Below are 13,666 nucleotides of genomic sequence, written 5' to 3'. Positions count from 1 at the left end.
AACGAGAAAATCTTATATTTTCTGACAACTTTCTAATTGAACTAAACGGTTATACTCGTATCACATTTTCTACCCATTCCAACGTAATTTAAACCGTTCCTATTACGAAACCCATTTTTCAAATTTCTCAGTAATCGTAATATAACAAATAAAATTCTTCTCAATGCGAGGCTGGAATTAGCCGGCAGACCGGCTTTGCCTCTGATTATATACCCCGCGAAACGATGGACGGATATTTCTGCCGGGGCTATCCAGGTGCGTGGTTTTGGCTGCTGTTCCTTCTTCGACCACCCACGTACGCTCTGACCTAATCTTGGACGTCCTCCTCCTCCTCTCGTCGTCATGGAACACCCGCTGAGCTGGCACACCAATTAAACCCACTGTTGTTCAGCCCCCTTGTCTGTGTTTCCTTTTTTTTGTTTTTTTTTTGTTTTTTTTCCCTCCATATGTCGGATTTTTGACATTTTTTAGTCGCGATTTTCGACCCTTGCCAAATTCTGCAACAGAGATATTATATGCGATTTATAAGTAATAGAAAATGTGAAACTCCGATGATTTTTTCCGGATCATCGATCCTTAAAACGATACGTTTTGTGCGGTATATTTTTCGGTTTTCAAAAATTATAGTGAAGACTTTAAATCTCAGTTTGCAGTAATTTCGGATATGGTCGAGTGGATTTAATAATGAGTGACTGAAATCCTGAATTCTGGTTTCCAAAATTCAGGAAATTTGGAGATAATTTAGAGGATATATATGGCTGAATTCAACGTGTCCCAAAAACCAACACGTAAATTCTGGCTTCGCTAAAGTGCGACGAAACATTGAATAAAAAATAAAAAAAAAGGAATAAAAACTTGACACTCGATTTAAACACATGTCTCTCCTCTCTTCTGAGAGAAAACCACAACTTCTGTTTCGCGATTTCGTTTCCCCACGATCCGAGCATCTGAAAACGAGATAAAGCAACTTGAATATCGAGACGAAATCACACGTCTGCCACGCGTAATGTATTTCCGTAACGTATGACGCAAGAAAAGTTTTCAGGAAATGAGCGCGAAATTATTCGATCCAAGGATGATGGCAGGAGAATGTGGCTGCGCTGCATAGTCACGCTAGTGGTGGTGGTGGTGGTGGTGGTGGTGGTGGTGGTGGTGGTGCTGTATTCATCGGATAAATTTAGGTAGGTCAAGTGCTGTGTGACGATGAAAATTTACCAGAGGCAAACAGGTGTGTACCGGCGCACGCGACGCACGCCGTGGGCAGATCAGAGCTGCACGCATGCGCGAGTGTCGGTGGCACGCGTCGCCGAAGACGAGTGTCAGGAAGACGGCAGACAGCGAGGTCCAACGCCTCGATCCGCGAGTCTCCTGCGGCCTAAAGTCGCCTCCACAACGACCAGCGAGAGCAAAATTTTCCAAAAATTTTCCAAAAACTACTTGAAATTTCACGGAAATTCTCCGATGGATTGTAAAAACTGTTTTCGGTTGAGCCGAGTTTTCAAAACAACCACAAAAGAGAAAAAAAAGAAGTTACGTACTAACAGCCGATGAAATTTGCGAAAAAAATGATTTTTATTCATCACGAATTTATTTAGTATGTTTCTGGAAAAAGTTATTAAAGTTAAAGAATTTATAAATCTTCCTTAGACGCAAGATTGATTGGTTTTTCAGGGTTCTTAAGAGGATTTCGTGCACTGCACCGATATTGGAGAAAAATTAACGTGTCACACCGTTTTATAATACGGGAAATTTATAAACTGGAGAAATGCCAATTGGACGAAAAAAATCAGAGTTGACTAATTTTAACGAGGCGTAACCGACGGTTGGACATAAAATAAAATGGAAGGTTCATCAGGCGCGAAAAACTCGTCACACATGTTTCAAGATTTATTTAATGTTTTTTCTCAAGGTCTGATCACTACACAACTAAAGTTAAGAAAACAAATCTGTTTTAAATTGATTCACTCGAATACCACTTTATGAATTTCAAGAATGTGTATAAGGAGAAGGGGGCAGCAAAACGGGGAACTTAAGGAAATACTTAGTTTTCAAAAACTCAAATGCACTTTATTTATTTTTTTTCATTGTAACCAAAAGAAAATAAAAATGATTTTCAGATGCCAGGTAAAAAAATTTTTTTGATTTTTTGAAAATCCAAAACAATCCTCAATCATGTTTATAGAAGTAATTATTGAATGTAAAAAAAATATTTTGAACAATAAAATTTTTTTTATAAAATTTTAAGGGTACTCCATTTTGCCCCCTCCCCCCCCCCCCCTATCCGTTTTAACCGCCCTTTCCCTATATATACTCAGTTACGTTATACATATTCACTTACAATGAGAAGACTGGATCAAAATTCTGTGTCTAAAGCGTAGATCATCCGTGTATAATTTAAGGATATTATTCTTTTCGGGGTGGCTAATGATTGGTTCAGCTGACGTAATTCATCTCCGACGTTTTTGCGGTATAGATATATGATGAATATATAATTTACCGTTGATAAGCGTGTTCGAGAAGTTAATATTAAGGTCAAATAACTCGGGCGCCACCGGAAACGTATTACGTGCATCCATTATACGACGCTATTCTTCTTGATCATGTTTCAGATATTATTGGTACCAATTTTTTATACACGGAATATGGTAATGACGTGTAGATCAGCGATAAATCACGTCTCGTTTAATGATTTGCCGCGGTATCGTACGCGGCTGTAAAATAGTAAGAGAATTTTCCGTACTTCTCGAGTTTTCCCAAACTTCGACTCGCGTATATTCATTCGTTGTGGCAGCACCCTAACTCGATTGGATAAGCTCGGCTTAGGGTGAGGTAAGCCGGTTGATATAGCCCAGAAAAAGCTCCGGCAAACTCAGCGCGACGTCTATCGTCACGACGACGCTGCGCGTCGCGGACTGAGGCGTAAACCTATATAACGGCTACATGGTCAGGAAATCGGATACTAAACGGTCCGCGTAAAAACGTCGAATAAAAGTCCAGAGCAAGAGTCTTACAATTATGTTGAGAGAAGCTTGACTCTGCTTTTTTCCTCCTATCGAAAATCGAGCTTGCAGTTTTTTTCGTGATCTGAAATTCAGCGGTTTTCGGATAAAATCGAGACTCAAACTTTGCAGAATCCCTTGAGCACAATCGGGTTCAACAATTCGTCCGCAGATGCGAAGATTTGACGCAAACACTTGATATCGTTGCGGAAAAAGCACTGGAGTGACACGATATTGTGCAATTGTTTTCTCGATTCTATACGCGTCGATCGTCGCCGTCCGCGATTCCGTAGACAAAGTGGCAGTCCCCTGAAACGCAATTATAGTCTGCTTAAAATAGATGTTGACTTCTCGCGGTCAGCGGACCAGCCAGTAGATCACCACTTGTCCGTCACTCTTTGTACGACGCAGGTTGGATTAGTTTTCAAAATCGTAATTGGAAGTGGACCGTTGATAGAAAAACCGAATTCCAATTCGCGGGAAAAAACACGTTTCCACCTTTTACCGGTGAACTTAATTTTATCCTCTCCAGTTGACGTTGACTTTTCACTTTTCAAAAAGAAGCTTCGTCGATAAAACTCAGAAGTATGTGTTGCGCTTCTGCATCATTATCACTTTTAAATGGTCTCTCTCTCTCTCCCCGGAATATTTTAGTTTCATCTGTCAGTTGAAATCCTTTTGATATCGTGTAGACTTTTCATGCTTGAAGAAATTAGATACGTCCATTGCTCTTGGTTGTTGGTTTTAAGTTAAGGCAGAGTTTGCATGACCGAGTTTAATATTTGAGAAGCGTGGATCTAGCGATCGGATCCGAGATCCAGAGTGTTGGCAGCGAGCGAAGCTCAACCCGGCTAGAAGCAACGTGGGTTGGAAATTTGCCAAATAGGATAACCGACTGGCACAGAGTAACGCGTGGCTGAGATAGATCTTCCGCGTGAACCACTGGAAAGCACATCGCTCTGAGCATAAAACTTCTTCAAGGTTCGTCCAGTCCCAAACCAGGACGATAAATAAATTGTTACGCAACTTCAAGTCTCTCCGCGGACGTCGTTCCAACCTTCAACCTTTATACACTCATCTAGGTAGTTTAGATTAGAGTGGTTTTCATCCGTTCCTTACAATTTTCCGAGAAATTAAGGTTCACCCGGTATTTTCAAAGGCTTGAATTGCTTCTTTCGATATGGTCCAAACTTTGTTTCATCGAAAACGTTTGAACTTGGAAACTTTGTGCTCATTTCAGTTCAGTATACGAGAGTCTTAGCAGAAACTTATCACAATCAGCGGTTTTGCTTTCACCCCAGCAACTCAAGTTATAAGAAGTTAAACCTATCATCTTTCTCGTGCAGAAATTCGTGCAAAAATCAAAACGCTGTTCAAAATACGTGAAAACTTGATGTAAACTGCAATAGAGGTTGATAATCTTTGATCGACCCGTCGTTAAATAAGATCGTGATATCCATTTCGCTATGGATGCGTGATCGTGATACGTATTTATACATTTAATGTACGTAAGTACGGCGTAGAATCAGGTACGACGGTTGCAAAATCAAGTATTGCAATTACGCAGCGTGTGTGAGAGGGGCGGGGGAGGGGGGGGGGGGGTAAAAAGAAAAAAAAGATAAAATAGCGTACATCTGGTGTGAACCAAAGGCAGGATAAGATATGCGCGTGTATTGTGTAGGTGTGTAGCTTACACCTATTTCAAAGCGGAGGCAATTTAACCGAGCGTAAAGTTGTTTGCCGTTGAACAATGCTTTGTCCCTGCATTGTGTCCGCAAATGACAATTGGTCGCTAGACTCCGGAGAGCCTCGGGTGATGATCATGGAAAGAGATTTCACTACCGATGGTTATGACAAAGTGGAGTAGATAATTTCGAAAAAGTTCATCAATAGAACGATTTTTGCTGTTTCCCACACAATTTGGAGGCTGAAGCGTGAAACGCGTTCTTCCAATTAACTCGCACCGTGAGAAACTCCCTCCATTTTCCGAATTTTCCCTACAACGGTTGTTCAACAGTAATCGTTTCTTATAGTCCAGTGGCGAAGCGGTGACCTCGACCAGGCCAAAGGCCACGGGATGATGATGGGATTGGCGTTGAGCGGAAGTCTCGTATGAAACGACTCGATTCTTCAAGCAAAGGCGAAGGCAACTTCCTTCGTCGGGGAGTCATTACGCCAGTCGCCATTAATTATGTCTTCTTGCATGCGCACGGTGAGCACTAGACAAGCGGAAAAGTGCCAACGTGCGACTAACCGACATTCTTTGTCGAAGGTCGAACCCGGATAACCAACCGCTGTACGATTTGTTTATTCTTGGATGGGATTTTTCTGTTGAGAAAATCAACAGTCGACTGCAATCAGACGGATACCTAGAAGCTTTGCACATAGCACACCAGGCAGATAAGATCCACAGATAAGAGGTGGTCACGGTCAATAAATGTTAACGTATTGTTTGTTGTTTGGTTAATTGAACTTATGAATTTCGTGAAAATATGTAGGCGTTTTTGCACTGACCGATAATGGAAATAGAATCAGGCATACATGTTCGTATCGTTAAACAATGTACCGATAATGATAATAAGTTCAGATACTATCGGTGTGATCGATCGTTCATCAGGTAACGATAATCGTTGGAGGTAAAAATTGTTTAATATTATACGTATTTGGATCCAAGGTCGCAGGTTAATGACGAGTTGCAAAGTAATTCCATATACATAATAATTAGCTGTAGGTACTAATTATACTAAATGTACTTTTGATATTGACACAAAGTAAAATATAATATGCATCTATCACCCGATTGAATATACATAAATCTGATCATTTGGTATCAGAATTTTTATTAGAAAAGAAAAAGAAGAAGAAGATGAAGATGTATGGAGGTCAAAGCAAGTTACGTTGATCAACTAAAATTCGAATTTATAGCCAGATTTCATGGAACACACGCATATTATGCAACGGAGTAAAATATGCTCGATGTATTTATAATTTGATGAAAAAATATTAGCCTAAGTAATTGCCTCGCGATGGATCTATAATACCGACTCCGCAGTATCGTTATACCCAACGAATTATTTATCGTCGTCGAGATATACGTTATTATACATATCGGCTTAGTGGCGCGTGTTTAGTGGCAAGTGTGTGCAAGGTGCACGTGCGAAAATATACGGGATACACACACGTCTGTAATATTAACGTTCAATGGTGTAATGGACGTACGTACGTTGACGAACTTACGTGTATCGGTGAAACGATACGACAGCCGACGAGGGAAGCGAACGGCAAACACCTGAGCCAACAGACTTCGATCACTTCCATCGCTGCTGGTCTAATCTCTCTTCTTTTTCCCCGTTTCTATTTCTCTCCTCCAATCTTGACATTGCTTCAATTTCAACCACTTGAGCCAGCTTCCCGACTCTTTTCTCCACCACATGGGTCTGACGGCGTATATACGATCTGCGGAAAGGGATCCGAAGTCCACAAAGAAGTTACTAATATAACCTCAAAAATAAAGAGTGCTCTTGAATAAGGAATCAATTCTGAGGCCCGGTCAGATTTCTCGATCCTTACTGCTTACTACCTTAAGTAGTTTCCAGCGTTATCTCATCTCGAAACGTGGCGTCGTCATTCGAGCACACCTGAGTGCGTTGGACTTTAGAAGTTCGCTTTATCTGTTCGACTTTTCTGCCGCAACGAGAGTAAAGTAAAAAAAAAAGAATCGTACACAATGAACCCTGGACATTGTCCTCATAGCTGATTCGAAATGCAAACACACCGCACGTCGATGGTACAATCTGTAGGAAAGTGGTCGAGGAACATGCTTTGGGACTTGTCCAAACGTGTCTTTCAATTCCTCATCCTAGTGTAGAACGAAGGCTGCAATGTCGCAATTCGATGACGGATGAGACTCTCCTTGGATTCACTCTCGCTTTAGGATGAACCATAATGAGAATAAGGAGTATCAAGGATGGCGAGAAATCGGAGAACCGGTAGACATCACTGCTGGTCCAACGGCTTGTGACACGGTTATTGGAATAATCAGTCATGCGAGATGCCCGGAGCTACTTAAACCGATAAATGATCCATAGATTACAACTCGAAAAGCGTTCGCTTCTCGATTGTCCGATCAGTTCCACTTCAGGGAAACTCCCAAATAATTCGACAATCTTTGGTCGACAACGTTTATATTACTATAAGGAAGTGTTTTAATTGATATGTCGTGTGTATCCATGGTGCTAATTTATGGGGTCCCGATGGTGACCCTGGGCATGCATTCATTAGCCACGTGCACCACGAGACCACCTGCAACAGCACCAGCGGCAAGAGATCTTTGTTGCAAGCGTTGCAATGGTGGCAACAAGTGTACGTACAACTTTGCGGCAGTTGCCAACACCAAGCGAGTCAAATTCCAAAGAATAACAAGCTGCGCGTCGGTGCCAACCGGAGACGGTGGCCTAGCTGGTATCTCCTTTGTCTCAACAAATTTCAATACCATACAGCGGGCAGGTAGGTATGCATGATTATAAATCCTCGCCCGTGCATAGCGTTAAGCGTGTAACTGTAGTACTCAAAAACACTCGATCAATGTCACACCATATGTATATTATCTATGATAATATCCCATGCATGCTACCAAAGCGTGCTTGTAATCCAGATAATAAATAATCAAACAAAAACATTGAAGACTACGACGATGAGTCTCGTTTACAGATTAGATTCAGATTTTTCATTTTTTGAATGCACATTTTGTTCACCAATTATCATCGGTGCTTTAGAATTTCCAAATGGTCAGATCCTGAAGCTTTTTTATGAAAGTGCTTTTTTTTTGGTTTAACTAGATACGGCAACCACCTGTTCGATATGCGCTGAAGATCTCGCGCAAAATCTTGTGTCTATGTGTATATTTGAGCTTTCAATGTGGATATTGCAAGTCTGAAAATAACCACAGCGATTCTAATAATATTTTCATTGGCGAAAGAATTGAAATATGTGCCGAGAATACATATATATATTTTTTTTTATACTTGTATATCTATTTTTTTATTCACTGCAAAAACCACGACAACTTTTCTCTCCTTCTCTTTTGGAAAACTATATATACGTCTTGTTCTCTATTTCTCGCAAGTTCCTCGATAATTTGGTCTCTTTGATCACTCTGCAAAAATAAATATATACTAAAATTCTGCGATTGATATATGAATTTTGTGATTTTTGATCAAGTAGAATAATAAGACAAAAATAAAAAATGACGAAAGAAAAACTCGTCTTACAAAATGAAAAAGAAAATTAGACAAGGCGTGATTATAATCGATACGAATTTGGCACTGATAAAAATAGTTAAAAAATCTTGGTACCCGCGCAATATACACCGATTGACGATACACCTTGTTGAAAAGGTTGAATAAAAAACAAACGTAGTAGGTATAATAAGAGAATACCGAGTTGGCAAGAAACGGCTCTAAACTCGCGTAACTTTGCAACGTAGGTACTAACGCCAGATGCCCGCGGACTTGTATAGCGGACACAAAACGGCCCCACGGCTAAACCGAAATAGCTTCTTGTTTATCCCTTGCCCCATAACTCCGGCCTCCACCCAATTTTAGTACATTCATTTATCCTCAAACGTCGCAAAAACCGTTCCGCCAATCACGCGGCCCGTCAGTCCCAAAATTCCAGATTCATTTTTTGTACGAAATAAATTCGACTATCGATAGTAGCGAATTCGATTTTTCCTCCATCACCGTCCCTGGTGAAAATGATTTCTACGATTTTCTACGCATTTTTAGAGAAATTGGAATTTCTCGTATAATTTTTTGCAAGAAATTGGAAATTTTTCATGAAAATTTGAATTTTTTTTTTTTTTTAAATTTTTTTTTTTATCAGTAAACAATCCACGAGCTAGTACAATTATTTTTTTTCACCAAAAATTAACGATTCCTCGTGAAAAATAACTAATATGCATATTTACAATTTTTTTTTAACAAATAATACCAAATGTTTCAATTTCTGTAAAAATTCTCAGTCGTAGAATTTTTGCACCAGATAACTTGTTAGTATAGGTAACGATACGTCAATGTTGATTAAGTTTACGCCTAATTGACGACAGGCCGAAACCACTGATAAACGGTTGACGGAAATTACATTATCACAACGCGCGGTGCAAGGTTCGCGAATCTTTTCGATAACCGAGCGGAACGTACAAATCAGCGAACACTTGAGGGCGAGCTGATTAACTATACGCGATTTTTAATGACGTAGAAACTGGTAAATTAACCGTTCCTTCGATCGAGTATAGATTTATTGATCCTGAAACCCACGGTTGCAGTGACCAGATATAAAATTGGACAAGTCCCAGAGCCGGAAATGCCGCGCGCTCGTGAAACGAAGATGGTATATACATATATATATAGATATATACACATATGTAATCACACATACGTATACCTATACATACATATACATGTACGTTTTTTTTTTTTTTTGCGTTGGAGAGCACGTGCACACAACTTTTGATGCTCTTATAATGGCTCTGCGCTTACTCTTTATTTCTAACCACTTGACTTGTTTTAACTTCAACTCCCAGAGATCTTCTGCCCCCTCCATCCCGCCCCTTCGGATTCGTATAATTAGCTATTGCCATCAACAAAACTTTTCTTTTCTGTTTCGTTTTTTTTTTTTTTTTTTCTCTTGTTTAGATAGTGCAATTTTATAAAGTTTTGGGGTCAACAATAAAATTAATGAATAAACGTTACTGATATTATAATTATAATTTATATGTAGGAAAATTTAGATACTGCAAAATTTAACGTATTGATCCAAGATGGAAAATATTTTTAAAACAACGATTAGCGAAGCGCAAGAAAGCGTGAGAAAGAAAGAAATTTTATTTTATAACAGAGATAAAAAATAACTATGAAAAATCTATGTTTGTACTTACGTGTTTTATATTTCCTGCAATTATTGAGTCTGGCGAAATTATTGTATAATAGTGATGTGCGATTAATCGATTAATCGTTTTTCCAATCAACCGATTTATCGACGGTTTCGATTATTCGATTCTCCGATTAATCGATCGATCAAAGTTGCCTCATAATATTTCTGCAGGTCAATCTGTACATGAATCGAAACGGTCGTTTAGTCGATTAATCGAAAAATCAATTAGCCGAAATCATCGATTAATCGATTGATTGCGAAAACGATTAAACGATGCTATCGATTGATCGATTAATTGCTACGTAATTAATTAGCGCATATCACATTAAAATAAAGTTTTGAAGAAAATCAGTCTCTAAACTTCAATTTCTCTTCTCGCCCAGCCTTTCTTTTCCTATCTTCCATTATATTTTTTTTTTTTTTTTCTTCTTAATCTGTTTTCCAGAGTGAATCGCGCAAGAGATCGGTGGGTCGAGACACAAGTGGTCCAGCGGAGCCGGAGGCTGTGGTCGGTTGAAATATGTTGCCGGTCGCCACCGGCTGAGCAGCTAAGGGAAGTGGAAAGACCCTGGCGACCACCACGACCACCGGTAGTCCGGGCGGCGCGGCGGTTCGGCTTGGCGGTCTTAAGATTTTGCGGTCCAGATGCTGTGACGTAACGGGGATTTCCTTCCACCGGTAAAATCGACGCTGGGCGTCGCGGCGCCCGGCTCACCCAACGCGCGTGTCTAGCGCACGCTCTAAATGCTAATGCTTATACAATACTCACAGCTTATTATCCAACCTCGAAGTGAGCGTGAAGAAAAGTTCGTCTTTGTCATCCAGAAATAAAAACTCGCCGTTTTTCTTCTTTTTGTTCCCCATGGATGACAGTAAGAATGATCCAGATTCTTAGCCGAAATTAACGAAAATATGGTTGCCAAGTTGCGTATCAGAAACTCTCGAAGAATTTGTTGTATCTGAAATGGATTTGAGAATTCTTTAGAAGAATTCTTGAACGAATTTTTAAGACTAAGTGGAATAATGTTTTCGATAAAATCGGATATTGAGTATTTTTGAAAATCTGCAATTAATTATGAAGTCCGAAATTTGGGAGTGTTGCTATATTGTTTTCTGCAGACGTACTTTTATCGTTCTAAAATTATATCTTCATACCAAATTATATTCATCTGAACAATATTCTGACAACAAGGTAAACAATTTCATCGACTTGACAATAAAATTATATTCCAAATTTCGGTACAAAATTATGAACTCAATCCGATCTTCGTATCAATAAGCTGATCGATCCAGTTCTATTCTATTCATTGTTCTTCGACAATTGCTTTGTTCTTTGTGCCAAGCACAAGACTTTCACTAGTTTATTGAACACCTTAACCTCAAATATTGGTGATAACTCGACGTGTATGAATATCAAGACAGACATTAGCGTTGAAAAAGCGAATCTGCGTTGCAATAAAAAGAAATTAGAAGGCGACCAAGTGGTTTTTGGGTTTATAAAATAGCCGTTAATCCCGCGAAAAGTCGCGCCACTCGCCGTCAGCCACCCTGCCCATAATGCACCGGATTTAGTAGGTGCGCGCGCAACTCGCTGGGCCGGTCCGTTGTCCCCTTTGTTTTAAGTTTATCTTTAGTGCAACCACCTTGTGAGTTCGCCTCGGTTTTTCTTATCTTCGTTTTGTCCCTCTGCCTCCCCGTCGCGCTGTCGTCAACCACCCTTCTCTTCTCCTCCGTGTATACACAACACATTCGTATATACCTATATAGATAAATACACGTATAGTTACCCATACAGAAACGTGTGTTGAAACACGTGCGGCTAGCTAGCGAGAGTCGTTGTACAGTTTATTTGAAACCTCCTCGCCTTTCTTGTTTGAAACTTATTTCTTCCGCGATTCGCGCGCTCTCTTCGACGATATTCATTACAGCTTTCCTTCGTTTGCATTGTAGCTTATTCGCAGCTACCGTGAAAAACACAAGTATAATTTATTGCCGCGCGCGAGCGCGCGTATTACGATGCGGAAAGAAGAAACGGCGCGCTTCGTTCACTCGCTTTCGGATCTTCAAATATATTTTCTTCAGTCTGTATGATCGATCGCTCGACTCGACGTGGAGTAAATTACTTGACGAATCGCCCCGAATAGGATCAACATAAATACATATTCATAGCCACTCGCATTTAAATTAAATTCAATGATTAAACTTTGCTTAATCCGTACAATCGATAACTTAGAAAAATTGTCTCACGTAGTTTTTCATAAATTATCGATTTCAATAAACCGAAAACCAGACTTCCTCCGAAATTTGAAAAAAAAAACAACAAACGGACAAAGAAGCGTTTCTTTTCTATAGTTCGTGCATCAGCCTGTCTTTTCTCGGTGTTTATTAGGTTCTACTGGATATAATAAGCATTAGAAAACCCAAGATGTGGTCGAAAGCTGCATCTGCGTATCATTTGCTGGTATTATTAGGGTCGAAACGCAGCTCGCGAAGCGCACTGCGGCATATTTCACTTGTCTAATTCTTCTTGCCTTCTGTGCCAGTGTTGTGCGCAACTTTCACCTTTTGTCGCTTTATTTGCTGCCCCTCCGCTCGCCGCGTTGACCTAGGCACCGCTTTTCTCTCACAGGCTTCTATTCGCCTTTGGTTTTCCTCTTTTTCCTTCCCCCCCTCCCCCCCCCCCCCCCCAAACTCCTCCATCCCTCCAATCCCCCCACAGATCGTGAACCACGCTGTCGTCTTGTTCTACTCTTTGACTCTAACTGCGCAGTTCTGCACCACTCCTGATGCGTTTCTGCAACGCGCAGAATTAGCGCCCCCCCCCCCCCCCCCCCCCCCGCCATGGTGCAGCTCCTTTTTCAACCAGTGGTTGACGCTCTCCGAATGCCAAACACACGCGTTCTGCTCTGTGTTTCGCTCAACAGCTGACAAAGGAATTCGATTGCAGCGGACACTTTTAGGCATCTTCGAGTTGGTACTTGTGGGTGGTTTCTGAAAATTGTTCCTCACTTCGCTGTGGCTATGAAACTCTTGTTTGAGGGAGGGGGGCGGGGGGGGGGGGGGGAGTCTTTTCTTCAAAATCAAACTTTAAGATGCTTTTAATTTTTGCAAGTCACGTGGAAGAAAACGATCGTAATAAATGTATACCTTGGGGAAGATTTTTTTTTTTTTTTTTTGTTTTTGTGAACAATTGGAATCAATGATACGATTGTTTGAAAATATCGTTTCACATGAAATTACATAATTCCGAGAAGAAAATTAATGCAGATGAGACTTGATTACCGAAAATTCAACTCGATCGTCGGAAGTTCTCATTGGTGTATCGTTAACAGCGTATGAATCGTATTGCGGGATCTTTGTTATCGAGGAAATACGATTTCAACGGTCGTAAATACCTCTGGAATTAATTTACGAGGGGGGGGGGGGGGGGGGGGGGGGGCTATATCGTTGCTGTAAGTTGTATACATTTTATAACCGAGAAAGGAATATAGGATATGCGCAGTAAAAAAATACCTTATACAGCAGTAATGTATACCTAGTAAAAGAGTTCGCTGCTTGTCGTGCCAGCGGGAACTCTGCGAACGGTATTAACTGCGCTATAAAACCGCGCGGGGTACGAATTTCGAGTAGTTGTTTAATACATTTATTCAAATTTCAATAGCCGAAGTGTAGTAAAATTTTTGAAAGAACGATAATGAAAGCTAGGTTCAACATTTATAGTGATAAATATTTTT

At 40.3% G+C, this 13,666-nt stretch overlaps 1 long non-coding RNA gene across 1 annotated transcript in view; it reads right to left on the bottom strand.

Moving 5' to 3' along the window:
* Positions 1-391: 391 nt before the first annotated feature.
* The window catches only part of LOC124416568, a 34,355-nt gene continuing 21,080 nt past the window's right edge, over positions 392-13,666 (bottom strand). The window contains exon 2 of the long non-coding RNA XR_006930779.1: positions 392-497. This is a non-coding gene — a long non-coding RNA (uncharacterized LOC124416568). The remainder of the gene's footprint in view (positions 498-13,666) is intronic.

This window comes from Diprion similis, chromosome 2 (genome assembly GCF_021155765.1).
Source record: "Diprion similis isolate iyDipSimi1 chromosome 2, iyDipSimi1.1, whole genome shotgun sequence".
Lineage (NCBI taxonomy): Eukaryota > Metazoa > Arthropoda > Insecta > Hymenoptera > Diprionidae > Diprion > Diprion similis.
Note: the sequence above shows the minus strand (reverse complement) of the source record. Positions and strands in the feature narration are given on the sequence as shown.